This window comes from Amblyomma americanum, chromosome 7 (assembly GCF_052857255.1).
Source record: "Amblyomma americanum isolate KBUSLIRL-KWMA chromosome 7, ASM5285725v1, whole genome shotgun sequence".
NCBI lineage: Eukaryota > Metazoa > Arthropoda > Arachnida > Ixodida > Ixodidae > Amblyomma > Amblyomma americanum.
In genome coordinates, this window is record NC_135503.1 from 117,250,155 (window position 1) to 117,267,019 (window position 16,865).

General features: G+C 48.5%; 1 long non-coding RNA gene across 1 annotated transcript; it reads right to left on the minus strand.

The window, feature by feature from the left end:
* Positions 1-561: 561 nt before the first annotated feature.
* LOC144099508 (uncharacterized) lies at positions 562-4,618 on the minus strand. Its single transcript, XR_013307414.1, has 3 exons — positions 4,112-4,618; positions 3,866-3,993; positions 562-3,351 (listed from the first exon to the last, which is right to left on the minus strand). It is a non-coding gene; the product is annotated as an uncharacterized LOC144099508 (long non-coding RNA).
* Between the last annotated feature and the right edge of the window lie 12,247 nt (positions 4,619-16,865).

Consider the following 16,865-nt stretch of genomic DNA (forward strand, 5'->3'; position numbering starts at 1 on the left):
GTTCCTTTTTGATGGAAGCAGCGACACCACCTGGGGCGCGATTACGGATCAGTCTCAAAAAACTGTCTCAATATTGAGACAGTGACGTCAAAATGACGACACCGAGAAATGCCGACCGCCGAATCGGCCAATGCGGAGCAAGGAGGCGGTGGGCTCCGCCCCGAAACCACTAATCGCACGACAAGGGACCGTAGACTAATGTTTTGCAGTAAAAACGCAGTGAATAAAAACGAGTAATGTTTTATTTTGCTAAGTAACTGTATTTCAAACCCAACAGCACCAAGCAAAAGAACCAGTGTTTTCATTTTTGCAATTAAGTTTGCTGTTCAGTCACTTTTTTTGCCGCGAAGGTGTGCTGTCAGCGGTATAGCGTGAACATGTTAGTCTGAAAATGAACAAAAACGCAATGAAGAAAACAAGCAATGTTTTATTTTGGTAGTAAACTGTGTTGCAATCTCAACAACACGAGGGAAAATTAGAAGCATTCTCAGTTTTGCAATGAAATTTGCTGCAGGTTAACTTCTTTTGCCATGAGGGTGCGCTGGCAGTGGTATCGCGTGAACATGGCGGCGTGCAAGAAAACAGCTGATTCCACGGCTAGTTCCCGATTTTTTGCGTGTCGTCTAAAATCAAGGCACTTTGCGGATGTCTGAAGTGTGCAGAAAAATCTGATTGAAGGCAGTGAATGCTACGGGCCTGCGCAGATCAACTTACAAGGAGCGCTGGGCTTGAAAATCGACGAAGACAACTTTAGTCTGTGTTCTCGGTCGGCGCCTATCGATCACCGAGTGACGTGTGGTTCTGTTTATTTTCTTCATCACATAGAAGGAACTGCCGACAGACAGGTGCAGCTGCTGATAGCTTGCAATCTCGGTGCGGGAAATGAGAGCCGACACGGCCTGCCTCTGTGGCAGCACTCTTCTGCCTCGTAACCAAGTGTTGCCGCCCACATCGGGCTAAGCACTTGATGTTCCGTTTGTATTTTTGTAGCTCCGTTCGGTTTATGTTCAGTTGTTGCCGTAGTTTCTTTTTTTTTTCCTGTGCAAGATGCAGAAATTGTGATGTTTATGCTCCACTTTGTTTAGAGAGAAAGGAAGCACTTGACTTGATAACTTTGCTATTGTCACCGAGGAGAGAACGAGCTTGTTCCATTAACGTTATTTACTGATCATGTAGTAGATCCAGGGTCAACCAGGAAATAAGTAGTTTGCATGTATAGAGGCTAATTGCAACTGGGCAGAAAGTTGAGCAAGTTTGTTCATGTTTGCTGGTACACAGCGCTTGAATTGCATATGATCCAGGGCAGTGAGGTAGGTAGGACAGGGCAGTGATGTGTAATATTGTATTTTGCTCAGCAGGCGGAGTGATGTTGGTATAATTGGGTTTGGTGAGGGCAGTGTTTGAAGGGCTTTAAATACTTTGCATAGCTTCTAACATGCACTTCCCTTCAGGTCGGAAGACCACTTGTTTTTTTTTTTAAATTAAGGTCCATCATATCTGAGACACCCAGTATACAGGCCACTCCAGTTTGAAAGGGAACAGCCAGTTGAAAATGACTAGGACATTAAATACCTAGGCGAAAAGTAGCTTGAAAGCAGTTGCACTTATCACACATATTATATGATAGCACAAGGAGCTTGTCCGGCCATTCGGCATTGTCACCGTCTCGTGTCATCATGGACAAGACTTCATAGCCCTGTGTTACGCAAACCAAGCTAGGTGTCAGTTATGGGGCAATAACAGAGTGCTCAAAATTTCCCACAATGGAGCTGCCTGTATATTCTTAGAGCTGTAGAGCATTTCCAGTAACGGTGTTGCATGATTTGTGATTGTAAACTAACCTCTAATCACACACCATCTCCTTGATGATGTGTCTGTGATGTTTACACATCTTTGTCTATCAGTGAAGATGTTCTAGTCATTCAGCAGTCATTGTAGTCACTGCACCTTACAATCTTTATTATGCATTGTTGTACAGCGGTTTCCTTGCAGTAGGTACAGCTTTTAGCACAGAGCGAAACCCCTAGCCACACACCATTACGCTAAAAGCTTAGCTTTCGTATTTACACTACTTATATGTGCCAAAATGTTTTGTAGTCCGGAAAATGCATCATGTACACTGTACTATGCCATATTTATTGCACAGGTAGCCTCTGTATGAAAGAAAACATGCACTTTGAACTCAATTTTTCAGATTTTTTTTCTTAACTGCACTCAGAAATGCCATACGGTAATTGTACATCAAGGTAAAGTATGCTTGTATGTACACTGCCTTTTCTGCAATAGAAACACTCGTGTCAAATGCTGTGCCTAAAAAAATAAACGTGCTTACTGAATGTATGATGCAATAAAAAACAGCTTTTTGATTCCAACAAGCATCACAAATATTTCATGCCTTATTCCAGCACTACACGTTTGGTTCATGCATGTTCGTCACACAGGTAATGACCACAGGCACTCCACCAAGCTGGAAGGAGACAGCAGAGAAGGGGCAGGTGGGCTAACATAAGCATTGACAAAAGAAAGTTCAAAATGATGCTTTTCAGAAATTGGGCGAGCTGCTTCAACACCTTTTCCGTCTTCAGGAAGAGACTGTGCAACACGCTGCTGAGGGACTGGAAGATATACTGGCAAACACACTGAAAATGAAGTGGCAGCCGGTGGGGGGCACTTGTTTGTCACTGCTGGCTTCTCGCTGCACACAGGTTGGCCAAGGGCACAACCACATCACACAATTGCTCACACACTTGCAGATGTGTGTTGTGCAATGACACAAGGAAATGACAGTGGCAACAGGGGAAGAGTGCCTGATATGAGTCTCTATGCCAGCATGGTGAGTCGTCTCTGGACGCTAGATTTTCCATCGCAACTGCCGCTGCACCATCCCTCGGTACGCCTTCCTCTGGAGACGGGTCGTCCTAGAGAGGCCAAAAGTACAGCACCGCATGCTCTTCTCAGGAGGCAGGTGAGGAGGGATCCCGTCTGTACGAGGCAGCCACCATTTAGAGGTGGCCCGTTGTTATCTGGGTCAGAGGCAGTGTCGCCTGCACCCTCTGGTGATATGGGCACATCCAAACAGAGGCTGTGAAGTACATGATATGGGCACATCCAAACAGAGGCTGTGAAGTGCAGCACGTGCGGTGATGATGCGCACTGTCCACTTCCACTGGCACTGGTGCATCCGGTGCCCTTGAAAGCAACGGAAGCAGCTCTTCGGCACACCAATACAGCGCTCAGCCACAAATTCTGTGAAAGCATGTGGCGTGTTGTACAGGCCTTCTGCTGAGTCAGGTCTGTAATGTCGTGCAACTGGTGCAGGCAGCCATGGCTCCAGTGGGTAGACATAGTCTCCTGCATAACAAAAAATGATGCGGCTAAGCATGTCCTTTCTCAGTGATCTCAACAGCATTACAGGACACTCTGCTATACAGTAGAGGACTCACGCCAAGTAGCCCACATCCAGGCTTTGCTGAATATGACATTCAAGAGCATACATACATGCAGGATTTAGATGTATAAGTGAGCACTACTGTAAGGTCAGTCTTTTACCACCATATTCATATAAATGATGCGCTATGATTGCCTACAAAACACAAGCGCTGTCAGGTGCATTTTGCTTTGGTTTCTTCAACAGGAAAGGCTATGCATTTCAAATGTAATATGTGTCCTGTGTTTCTGCTGCAATTATATTTAACAAAAGGAAAGGGTGGCAATACATTGTATCATACTGTAAAGTGTCTGCATTTGTGTAACTGTCCAGACTGATTCTTGTAGCTTTAGCAGATCCGGCCAAATGCATAGTGCTGGAGCTCAATAGATGTGACTGAGTTCGCCCGACGGGTGACACGGCTATTTTACTGCTTACCCAGAAAAAAAATCACCGTCGTCCAGCAGGCCTTCCTCCGCCTCGGAATGCCGCCAGACAAACGCGTCGCGGAAGGATCCGGGTCAGCGCGAGTCCACGGCCAGGATGCACATGTTCGCGCCACAGATCTGAGAAAAAACAAGCACAGCCCGTACTCACTCTCGCTGCCGAGGCCCGCACTTGCAGCTCATGCACTTGTAGCACTTGAACTCATGCGGTCAAAAACAGTGGCCGAGGTATACTCACTATTACGTCCGCAGCGTAGAACCGCTTGCGGCTCGTTCGCAGCACTGCCCCCAGACTCCTTGATAGTGATGAGTGCCCAATCGCCACACCCGACGACGCCGGAGATGCTGCCGCGGCGAACGTTTAGGCAAAGGACGCCCTCCTTCGCCGCCGCCTTCTCCTCGGGTCTCCTCGGAAAGCAAACACCCCCCTTCTGTTACCCAACGTTGACATTGGTCTCCGCTGCCCGCCGCAAAGGCTTGTTCACAGTCGGTTGGGCTGCGCCGACGTTTTCTTCATTTCCAACGGCGCCTTGAAACCCACCGGAGGCGAAGAAGCGCAGCGCGCACAGCACCTGCCGCTCCACTGACAGCGCACTCACCCGCGCACTTCCCAGTTCAACGGCGAGTTCGTCGCACAGACACTGCGCAGTCTCCTCGAAATAACTCTCCCGCGCGTCAAAGTCGTCTTCATGCACCCTCCGACACCGTTGCTCGCGCGGCCACCCGCGTATACGACGATGTAAACAGCCGCCATTTTCTGTCTCAAACGTGTTGATACTACTTTTTCCAGTCTCAAAAAATCGTCTCAATCGGCCCGCATAATTAGATGGCCAACGTCACCACTTCTGCGCCATTTACGACGACAGTCAGTGACGAAAAAAATCAAAATGGCCGCCGACCAATAGGAGAGAGGCAAATGATATACTTTTTGAGACAATTTCGATTAAGACTGATCCGTAATCGCGCTCCTGGTCGCCAGGTTGAAAGGTGCGCTTGAGTGCCGATTTGTCGTTGTACACTTTCGACAGTGACTGCGCTGCTCGGACATTTGCTTCCACGAGGTCTCAGGTTTTCGCAATTCTTTCCAGTAGCTTCAGGACGTATTCCACTACACAGGGATCCTCTCCTTAACCCTTCCATGACTCCCTCAGCATGCGCAACGGAGGTCCTCAAGTCACTCCCGTAGACTAGTTCAGCGGGGCTAAATCCCGTGCTTTCGTGGAGGACAGATCTCATTGCCAAGAGTGCTGCTGGAATGCAGCCTTCCGAATCTTCCTTATGCTCAAAACACAGAGACCTAAGTATCCGCTTTAGCACTGATTGCAAATGCTAGACTGGATTTGACTTAGGGTAGTTAATGGAACTGCGAATTATTTTAATCCCACGCCGTTCAAAGAACGTAGTTGTCAAGCAGCTTGTGAACAGGATCCCGTTATTGCTTTGTATCTCTGCAGGGAACACCAAGCGAGAGAAAATTGACAAAAGGGCGTCTACAACACATGCGGAACATAGCTCCTTCAAGAGAATGACCTCAGGAAATTTTGTTGCCACGCACAGTGAGGTCAGAATGTAGCGACAACCTAGAGTTGGACGCTGGCAGCGGGCCGACAGTAACTATTAAAAGACGCCGAAAGGGCTCTGTAATGATGGGAACCAGTGTCATGGGCGCTTTCCATTTATCCGTCGAATGGCTGACCCGTTGGCAGGTGTCTCAAGTTCTAACAATCTGGTCCGCGTCATTCCTGCTGTGAGGCCTGTAATATTCGAGGGCTAATCTATCTTTTGTTTTTTTTTTGTGCCCAGGTGGTCCGCCCATGTATTTCCGTGTGCAAGCTCTAGAAGCTGCCGCCGGTACTTCTCAGGCACTAGGAGTTGCTGATATGCGCGTCCCTTTGAGTCGCAGTATTTCCGGTACTGAAGGCCTGATTTTTCATGAAAGGTGATGTTCTTTCTGGCGACTTCCTCTCTCACCTTATTGCTTAAAGCTCTTAAAGATCAGTCGCTTTTCTGCTCTGCAATGAGTGCTTTTCTATCAACCTTAGTCAACTCCTCCCAACAAGTCGAAGCAGGTGTTAATGTCGAACCCTCCGCGTTGCCTCCTGTTGCCCCGTTCTCTACGGAATCAGCACTTCCTTGGATTTTATGAGCTACCGCTGATTCGGGAACACCTTCATGGTCATGCTAATGCGGATTAGGCGGAGCAGTTTTCCTTCAAGGGTCCCCCGGCTGGTCGGGAGAAGGGTTCGGTGCCTGCTCATTTATCGGAGCGAAGTCGAGTTTCTTTGCGAGCTCTCGCACTCGAGAATGTGTTAGCGCCATGCAAGCCAAGCCCGAGGTGAAAGAGAGATCTTTCTCTTTCAGCAGCTGCTAGGATTTGTTCGAAAACAGGTAGGGCAAGTGTGTCGGAAAGTTTGCGCTAACTGCCGCTTCTGTGTCTAGCCGGCCAAAAGTCTCCTCTAGAGTCACCTTCGCTATAGGCAAGCATGCACTCTGTTCTTCGACGACCTGCTTAATCCAGGCGCATTCCCCGGTATAGTCCGTGGAGGAAACACAGGACGGGTGAGCAACTTCCATGGTAGCTGCTGAATCTCGGAGTGCTCTGAATTTCTTGCCATTTATCACCACGTCCCGCATTTCTGGCTCCAGAAATTTAAGGTTTTCCTCCGACTCTCGCATGCACGCGAAAGCAATCTTTTGCTGTTTGGAGTTCAAAGAGATGTGACCCTCCTTGTTGCAATTATAGCAGACAACGGCATTTGCTCTTCAAACGTGCGAGCTCCAGATGCCCGCTGTTTCGGCGAATTGGCAGATTTGGGTGACTCAATCTTTTTGTCGCTACCTCCTCATTTTGATCCCGCATCCTTTGTTCGGTGATCCCGGCGTGGTGGTGGCACCCTTCGGTCGGGGATTCTCTTTAAATAAGTTTCTTTCCTAACCTGTTATCGTACCCTACCTTGCTTTGGAGGTTTCGGCGAACGTAACACTCGTCTGCGAGCTGTGCCGCTTTTTTGTCTAGGTCTATATCTGTTAGCCCATCTTGCAGCCATATCCTGAGATCTTCTAGAATCGCGCTATCATCATCATCATCATCACCATCAGCCTTACTACACCCACTGCAGGGCAAAGGCCTCTCCCATGTCTCTCCAATTAACCCTATCCCCTACCAGCTGCATCCACCCTTTGCCTGCAAACTTTTTAATCTCATCCGCCCACCTAACCCTCTGCCGCCCCCTGCTACTCTTACTTTCTCTTGGAATCCACTCCGTTGCCCTTAAGGACCAGCGGTTATCTTTCCTTCGCATTACATATCCTGCCCAAGCCCATTTCTTTCTCTTGATTTCGACTAGGATGTCATTAACCCATGTTTGTTCTCTCACCCACTCTGCCCGCTTCCGATCTCTTAACGTTACACCTATCATTTTTCTTTCCATGGCTCGCTGCGTTATCCTTAACTTAAGCTGAACTCTTTTCGTTAGCTATAGTACTGCTCTAGTGCGATACACTCCAGTACCTTGTCATAACTTCAGTGCACCTTAGCGGTCTTAAGTCACTCTTTTAAGTTGACTTTATAAGCCGGTACGCGAAGTCAGTATGCGACTCTCCGCCTTTCTTTGCCTGCCTGAATCGCTGCCTAAAGGCTTCAGCAGAAAGGCGGTACTTCCTAAGCAGTGCGCTCTTTACCTCCTCGTAGTCAGCACATTCTTCCCGTGAGAGGCGAGCCGCCACTTCGGCCGCTTCGCACGGAAGTAGAGGAAGTAACTTCTCCGACGAAACGCTCTTGTTGATGTACACCTTCCCGCATGCACGTTCGAAATTTACCAAAAACAGTGCAATATTCCCCAGATCCCTAGCTGGGGAATATAGTTCGAAGAATGATGTCCAATCACACGATGGCACTAATGCTACCACCCACGGCAGGGCGGTCCTGATGTTCTCTCGTAGCACGGTCGAGGGAAAGGGAACAGGACCCTGCACGTTGTAATTCCTGCGGCCTCCAGGCATGCGCGCACGTGCGTCCGGACCGCGCCCATGTGGCCCGGAAGGCGCCTGCGTGACACAGGAATGCAGACTGTCTCCCAGAAGGGGTTGAAGGATCTTGTACTGATGACCGGAACGCGGAACCTCTGTCGAAGGCGCGGCACTCGGACAATTGTTCAATCCCAGCGTGACTGAAGAGGGGAACGCTGATCCTGTACTTCGTCGCCTGATGACCGGAACGAATACGTGGGGACGTTATGGTCGTCGCTGCTTCCGGCATTTCTGTTCGAACACGTGGGGACGCTACTATCGTCGCTGCTTCCGGCATTCCTGCAGCCACGTCTCCCCCAGAGGGCTCACGCACCCTCGCGGTTGTCCTCAGAGAATCCTCCCCATGTCCAAATTCGCCGAACTCAACAGCGGGAAGGAAGCGCGAGCAAAACACCGGCCAGTCCTTGCCGCTTCTGTTATGGAGTCCCTCCTGGCTTTCAACAGCAATACCGACTTTTTCCGCGATATGATCCGCGCTGTTGTCCGTGAGACGCTAGAGACAATTTATGGTAGGTCGCAGCCAGCGACAAATTTCCTTATGAGCGTTATCCGCGAAGAGGTGGAGCAAGCTATCAGGCCTCCGTTACTACATGCCGAACCCCAGCCTACCCAGACAGACTACTGCCGCCCGACATACGCTGACGCTCTGCGACGCCCTGCCCCAAATCCAGCGGCAGTTTTTCCCAACCATCACGACGTCCTGCTACCCTCCGTGCAGCCAGTGCAGCACCGAATCTAGAGCGATCGACAATGCCTGCGCAGAGGGGACATCTGTCGTGGCCCTGACCGCCGGCGTTTGTGCTTCCAATGTGGGGAGCCCGGTCACCTTTTCCACCGGTGCCCATATCGAGAGCTTGGCCTGCAGGGTTTTTCCTCCGATGCGCAAAGGCCCCATTTGGACAGCGGCCCCGTGAGATTGAACAGTACCTAACCCAGCAACCTCTGTGGCCCATGGCGTGCCGTCAGTCCCGATCGCCGTCACCTCGCCGATCATGGTTTTCACTTAATGCGCAGAACTCCTCGCGAGTGACGGCGGGCCGATCGCCCAGCCCTCGCCAGGAAAACTGAGGACAGCGACCTCCGGGGGCGTGGAAGCTTGATATCAAGAGTGCACGGCTAGGGTCCAGATCAACGACTCGACATTCATAGTTAGCTGCCTGCTGCTCCGCGACTGTTCTCGTGACCTGATTTTGGGCGTAGATATTATCCGTGAAAACGGTGCTATTATCGACCTGCGGCACAGAACCGTTACGTTTTCTACAGCGAAAGCCGACGACACCTCCGACGTTCGTCAACGCAGCTCCGCTCTTCGTATTTTCACTGAAAGTGTCTTGATCCCGCCGCGCTCCAGTGTTTTTGAAAGTGTCGACTGCGATAGTGGGCTATGTGATGGACCTGCAGTCGCCGAGGGCAACCTTTCCTTGCTGCTGACACATGGCATTTGCTCGCTCCGAAGCGTTGTCCACCTGCTTAACGGTCGGTCGGAACTCCTGATTACTAAATTTACGAGCGAACCACACACCTTTCCGAGCTACTGCCGTCACGTGGGCCGACCAATTACTGGTCGATGTTACTGAGTGCTCGATGTTACTGAGTGATCGATGTTACTGAGTGCTCGGTGTTACTGAGTGGTCGATGTTACTGAATGGCCGATGTTATTGAGTGTTTTGCGTCCGAGGCCATGGACCGTCCGGACACGTCCCTGGATCGCATCGATATTAGCTCCGGGCTTTCAGCGACTCAACGGCGCGACCTCCGCGCTCTACTGCTCCAGTACAAAACCTGCTTCGCATCCTCTTCGAAAGTGCGGCAAACGACGATCACGAAGTATCGGATCATCACTTCCGATGATGCTCGCCCCAAGCGGCAGCAGCCGTACCGCATTAACCCGAAGGAACGCGACGGCATCCAAACGCAGGTGAAGGAGATGCTCACGGACGACCTTACAGAGCCCTTGGTCGTCGCTCTTCGTGCTTGTTAAGAAGAAGGATGGGACACTGCGCTTTTGCGTTGATTACCGTAAGCCGAATGCCATAACGAAAAAGGAGGTCTACGCGCTGCCCCGAATCGACGACTCACTCGAGAGACTTCGCCGAGCCAAGTATTTTTCGTCAATCGACCTACAGAGTGGATATTGGCAGATTGAGGTTGATAAACGTGACCGCGAAAAAAAACTGCCTTCATCACAACCGACGGCCTATATGAATTTAGGGTGTTGCCCTTCAGCCTTTGCTCTGCGCCGGTGACGTTTCAGCGCATGATGGATACTGTCCTGGCTGGCCTCAAGTGGCAAACCTGTTTAGTTTACCTAGATGGCATGGTGGTGTTCTCAGAAACCTTTGGCCAACACCTTGAACGCCTGCGGACCGTGTTGGATGCCCTGCGGATGGCCGACTTGACACTTAATCCCGAGAAATGCCACTTTGGCTACCAAGAGCTCAATTTTCTCGGCCATGTGAGCGCCGCGGCGTACGACCCGATCCTGAGAAAACTGTCACCGTAGCCAAGTTTCCCCGTCCTACTACATAGAAAACGCTCAAGCGCTTCTTGTGTTTTGCGCCTACTACCGCCGTTTTACCGCCGACTTCTTCAAGGTCGCTGAACCCCGCACCCGTTTAACACATCACGATACACCGTCCGTCTGGACTGCCGAGCAGCAGGCTGCTTTCACAGAGCTGCGGCAACGGCTCCACACTACCCCTGTGTTGGCTCACTTCGATGAGGAGGATGCTACCGAGATACACAGCGACGCTAGCAACATCGGGTTTGTTGCCGACCTCGGTCAACATCAAGAAGGCGTGGAACGTGTGATCGCGTATGAGAGTCGCACACTCTCGCGCACCGAAATAAACTACTCCACCTCGGAAAAGGAGTGACTCGCTGTCGTCTGGGCCACGATGAAATTTCTGCCTTATATCAAGGGTCGTCATTTCAAAGTGGTCACCGACCACCATTCTTTGTGCTGGCTTAGCATTCTCCGGGACCCATCAGGCTGCCTAGCACGCCGGAGCCTTCGCCTTCAAGCATTTGACTGCACAATTGCCTCAAGGACACCCACAGTCAGTCACAGCCTAAGATTTTATCGACTGTGCGATCACACCGAATGCACCCTGTAGCGCCAAACACTGAACAGCGCAAGATTTTGTTACGTGATACCGAAATTTGTTATGTTGCATAATGTTTATGATGACTTATTGCCAATGTCTCGTTCGCGCTGTAATTCATCATGACCTCTAAACATCAAATACTGAGAGCGCTTAGGATATATTAAACCTTAAACTAAACCTTAATTACGGACTGCAGAGCCGCTTCTGCTTCATAACGAAAGTTATTCTCTGGAAACACACAAAGCCTAGGATACATTCAGACATCAGGAATACTTGCATGCTATCGTCACTAATAGTTCCTCAGGCTATCGCGTCGTCGGTCTGCGTCCATTGGAAGTAATTTTATCGGGACTTTTAATTATTTCCAACGACTTATAATCGCGATGAACGCAAACGTAGAATATGTGCATTGCCGCCGTAGTGTTTGGCAGTACAATCAACTTATCGGGGACAACAATCCCCATGGCCGATGGCGGTGAACCTAAAATTTTTTCTCGCCTAAAGAAGACAAGACTCCTACAAGAACTTTCAGCGTATAATCGCAGTCGTATTAGCGATGTAACATGCTAAATTTTGTATTTTTACTTCGACCGTGTCAGTATCGAGTTTACATCTTAATACGTGGCCTGTCACGTATACATCTCTAAATTCAAAGAGCTGTCACATGGAATGAAAAAAACTTTCTTCCTAGATGTAATGCAAGAAAGACTTTGGACACTTTTAGAGCGTCATATATTTTCTGTAAGAAATCGAGGAGAGCCGGGGAAAATCTCTGGTGCGTTTGGTGTGAAATGACTCTTGTGAGAGCTCGACCGCGATCTTGGCACCGCATCCTATTAGCGCCGCGCGAGACACCTCAGTGTCGCTCGCTTAGCTTGTGCCGCAGCAACGTGCACGGCTTCCTTCGCAACCTGTGTGTGCAGCAGCGTAAAGCTACCTGTGGCGTCATGAACTTTTTTGGTGCGGAGTAACGGGGGGCGTATCTTTTCCTATATAGAATGCGTTTCTCGGAATACGGTAGCGAAGGTATACTTTTCATGACGCCGGTTTTGTCTATTTCTGTGTGGTATCTAAAATTGCTTATTTTTTTTTTCACGCATTCACTACGAGCGCTCTCAAATAGCGCCATTTGAGTCACAGTGCAAATGCAGTTCCTACGGTCGTGTGGTCATGCAACATTCATTATACAACACATCAGGCGTGTAGGCGCGGATGTTGCCGGGTGCTCTAATGAGTCAAATGGCGAACTAGGTAGCTTCCCGCTATCATTTTGTCGAGCGCAGCTGGGAGTAATAGTGAAGATTCAATTTTGTTAAACACCTACTCGGAAGAAAATATCCGCTTTGGAAGCCGATCCATGCGTTTCATGTTCTTCCGTGGTTTCCCTGGAACGGAAGCTAAAAGTAAACTAATATATATTAAGCATAATTGATCTCCATCTCACCACAACACGCAGGTAATGTGTGAAGGAACCGTATAAAACGTTGCACTATTCCACCCTTAAGATTGGATGCTCGATAGTGGCAGCCGCTTCCTTACATAGTCAGTTATCAGCGCTGGCGCGATTCCTACGCACTATTTCGTATTAGCGGTTAAAGCAATTCGTTTACGATGGTAAAGCCGCTAACATATCACTAAAGTGTTAAACACGCCAAAGCGGCAGCTCTGTTTACCGTCTAGCATGACGTTCGCATCTGCTCTTGTAGATCGCTTTTGACGTCACAACAAGCGCAAAATTTATCTTTGGTCTCTTTCACTCTGAGCGCTACTTAGGGATGTAACGTGTTTCCCACTTTGCACACTTCTCAACAAAGCCTAAGGGCGCATACCATGGTTTGGAGACGCGAATTAAAGTTTAATATGATGAAAGCCGGAGAGCATATGCGATTATCTTGTACGTTCGACAGAGGTGAAAAACAATTTGACCTCGCGACTTATTGAAAGCCCAGGCGCACTTTGCTGATAACGTAAATGGTAGAGGATTATGTATAGTGCTTCAGGATATGTCACCTTATATATTATTTCTCTTGACGCGCAAACTGAACGCAAAACGCAACGGTATGATCACTTGCGATAGCCGTTTTTCTCAATTTTATTTTGCTAATTCATTTTTGCTTGCCCCACGACTGTGGAAATGGCACACCGGCTGTAAGGACCAAGCTAGGTTGCCGTTACCAATGAATTCCCCTCACCCAGTGCCGTCAGCGGCAGCGACGCCATTTGAGTGAGCAAGCGAAAAACACTGGTTGGTGGAGGTATACTGCCAGCGATGAAAGAGAAACAAGCTGCAAGAACAGAAAGTTATCTTTCCACCTAATTCGTGATGACCTAAAGCCAACTTGCCTCAGCGACTGCTGACCATGTACTCTACTAGCCGACAGTGTTAGGGCGAGTATTTTTTTATTTTTGTTTTCATAAATTTCGTTCCTTTCGTCTCCAGCAGAACAGTTCTACATTTCAGCATTAATGCTGTAATATGTGACTGCGAAGACATATAGCAGCGAAGAGTAGAGCGCCTGAAAACAAGTTTAGTTGAACCATAATATTACGTGCGCTCCGTCAGAACTATTGCAGCATCGAAAATGTATTTTATAAGAAACATGAAACATGGGTGAATAGGCGACAGTACTTTCACTCCTTACGACAGCAGTCAAGGGGACTTGACACAATTTTAACAACTTGCTACTTTCGTACCCCCCCCCCCCCCCCCCTGCATTTCCCGGATATTACCTCGAAGCTGTCCAGAACCTCGCTGGCTTCATCAGGCACCGACAGCGGCAGCTGCAGGGCGACACCAAGAATGAGAGCGAAACAAATACATATGATAGTTCACTCAGACGAGTTGCAGTGGCCTGGCGATGTAGGCCAGTTGTTGCCGAATATTCTATATATTCTATTTCTTTACCGCAAAGCTCCTGCTCAGTTGCCGTCAAGGTGCCAATAAATCGTACGCAGAGTGGTCCAGCTGCCTTGTGTAATTGCCATGAGTTCAATGGCCTAAACGGATAGTACAAAAATTTGTCCATCATTTCGCGCAGCCGGATTCAATCAAAAACGTATTTAGTGAACGTGGATTCGCCAATAGGCAGTTCATTGTTTTTGATTCCACGGGTCCGAGGTAGTTGGCACACATACGTCGCTTATTTCATTTACAGCGAGGCGGGTGCAGTGATCCCGAAGCACTTGAATTCATTGAAAAAATAAGGAAAAATATGAAGTTTGTATAAAAAGTTCAGAGATCTCTTAGGCAGTAAGCCACGGCTTTCGCTTCAACCATTGTTTCCGCGATTTTTCAGCTGCGACTCTCGTGACAACGCAATTGTCCCAAAAACGTATTGCGTGCAGGTGTGTTTTCTTAGCTTGTCCCCGCTGTGCTCTTTTAGAATCGACGTAAAGTTAAAGTTATTACAAACCATTTATTTACTGTTTCAAGGCATCTGGCGTATTTCACAAATGACAACTAGTTTGTACAGCCAACAAGCAATTTGTATTGAAGGTCAGAGTGAAAGCCATCATTTTTTATTTAAAAAACAATTCTTTAATTGCTCCTGTGATTAGAGTGCAAATAAAACATCCCCGACAAATGGCATTTGGTGAAGAATTCATTCAAGATACAACCTTTGTCCGTAAATTTTCGACCACTGATTTATTTTCTTCTCTAGAATTGATTCCCCAAAACCGATGTTGGTGCGCATATGTAGCGCGTGTCTTCTCAGGCTAACCTGAGCTATTTATGTAAATTGCTGTGGCAGCCGCTAGATCGCACTAAATGTAGAAACATACAGTGTCACTAGTTGTTTCTGCATTCTACTGTGAGTGAATGTGGAGAGATGGACGTCCTCCAAGAACAGCGTGTAAACATGAAATTCTGTGCGAAGCTTGGCAAGACAACCACATAGTTGTATGAGCTCATTATTGACGCTTACGGCAACGAGACATCATAGCGGACGCGAGTTTTTGAGTGGCACAGAAGGTTCGTTTCGGTGGGAACGTCGGTGCAAGGCGACACAAAGCAGGGGCGCCCTTCAACCTCACGGAATAAAAATAACGTGGCTCGGATCAGGGAAATCGTACAGCATTACAGTCCGCATGCTATCAGATGCTCTAGACATTATTAAGACAACGTGCCACCAACTTTTGCGTGAGAACTTGGGGAAACGAAAGCTGAATGCCAGACTTGTGCCGCACTCCCTCACAAGGGACCAGAAGGAAACGCGGGCATCAGTGAGTGCTGATTTTCTCTCCGAGGCAAAGAATGATTCTGCATTCATCGACAGCATCATTGCTGAAGACGAAACATGGTGTTTTCAATACGATTCTTAAACAAAGAGGTAGACCGCCGAATGGCGTTGCGCTAGCCCTCCGGCGTCGAGAAATGTGAGGCGACAGAAGACTGAACCAAAGTCATGCTGACAGTTTTTTTCGATGCCAGATGTGTCATACACCACGAGTTCGTCCCACAATAGTAGATGGTGAATCAGGAGTTTTGTATCCGCGTGTTCCAAAACATGCGTGATGCGCTGCGACTCCTGCGCCCTGACTTAAGGTAATCTGGACAATAAAGCCTTCTCCACGATAAGGCGAGGCCGCACACTGCTCTCAACGTAAAGAAATTTCTCCCCAAGCACAGCATTACAGTACTTCCCCATCCGCCATACTCGCCTGACCTCTCCCCATGCGATTTTTTTCCTGTTTCCTCGTGTGCAGAGATCCCTAAAAGGGTTCAGGATGGAGAGCGTGGAGGCCATTCAAGGCGGCACGACAAGGGAGCTGACAGCGCTGAAAAAAGAAGCGTTTTCCAACTGTTTCCAAGACCTCATGAAGCGTTGGAAGCTGTGTGCAGACTGCAAGGGAGACTATTTCGAAGGGGTGCTGCACAAATGATTTCAATGTTGAACGCATTTTTTTCAATGGACTTAGTCTTAGAACTTTACGGACAAAGGTTGTATTCGCGTTTGTTTAGCTAATAAGCTTTGAAAAGTTTTAATATGGCGAGTTATACAAGTTTCTTTTTTATTTCATTAATTACTTGATTTATAGCGTTGCTCTTAAGTGACAAAAACAGTTGTTTAAAGTGTTTCTCATCAGAACTCAATTTAAAGCTGTGTTTGTTTTCTAATCCCCACACGTCCGCCGAACATCTCTATAACGTCTTAGCGTCAGCTACTTAGTTTAAAACGAATCCTCTCAAACAGCAGTGCGGATTGTCATCTGAGGGCGAGGAAGCGAACCCTTCCTGGAACATACTGAAATAAGCAGAAACGGAGCGAAGTGAAGACAGAGACTGGTATCGGTCGGTAGAAAAAGTTAGGCATCGTGTCGCGTTCCAAGGTCACTTATGGGTCGCGGAGACAGACGTCTGCCGAGCATCGGCGTCGTCGTGGCAAAGCGAAATACAACGCAGAAAGCGCGCTGGCATTAGCGGTATACCGACTGAGATCGGCCGAAGCGAGCTGCTTGGTTTCAAGACTCGGTGTCATCCCTCGCTCGCTTGGCTTTTCTCAGCATATCACAGTACCGCCCATATTTGCCGGCCCATGATTTCGAAAGGCGCTGCTGTGCGCAGCACGTGTGCGAGAGCAGACGACGCAGCAATACGTGCGTCACAATTTTGAGGCCCATTTGACCAGAGTTGCTGCTCTTCCAAGATAGTGACGTCAAAGCGCGCCCCGGCGCCCAGAAACCGAAACCTAAATCGCTCAGTATAAAGAATGCAAAAATAAATTATTTGCCACGCATATATGAAGTGCGCAGCGTGCATCACGCATCCTGGGGCAATACGCAACGTTTGAAACAAAGAACATACCAACCAAAAATTTGATGCCTGTACAACTGAGCACTTCACCTTTTGGAAGT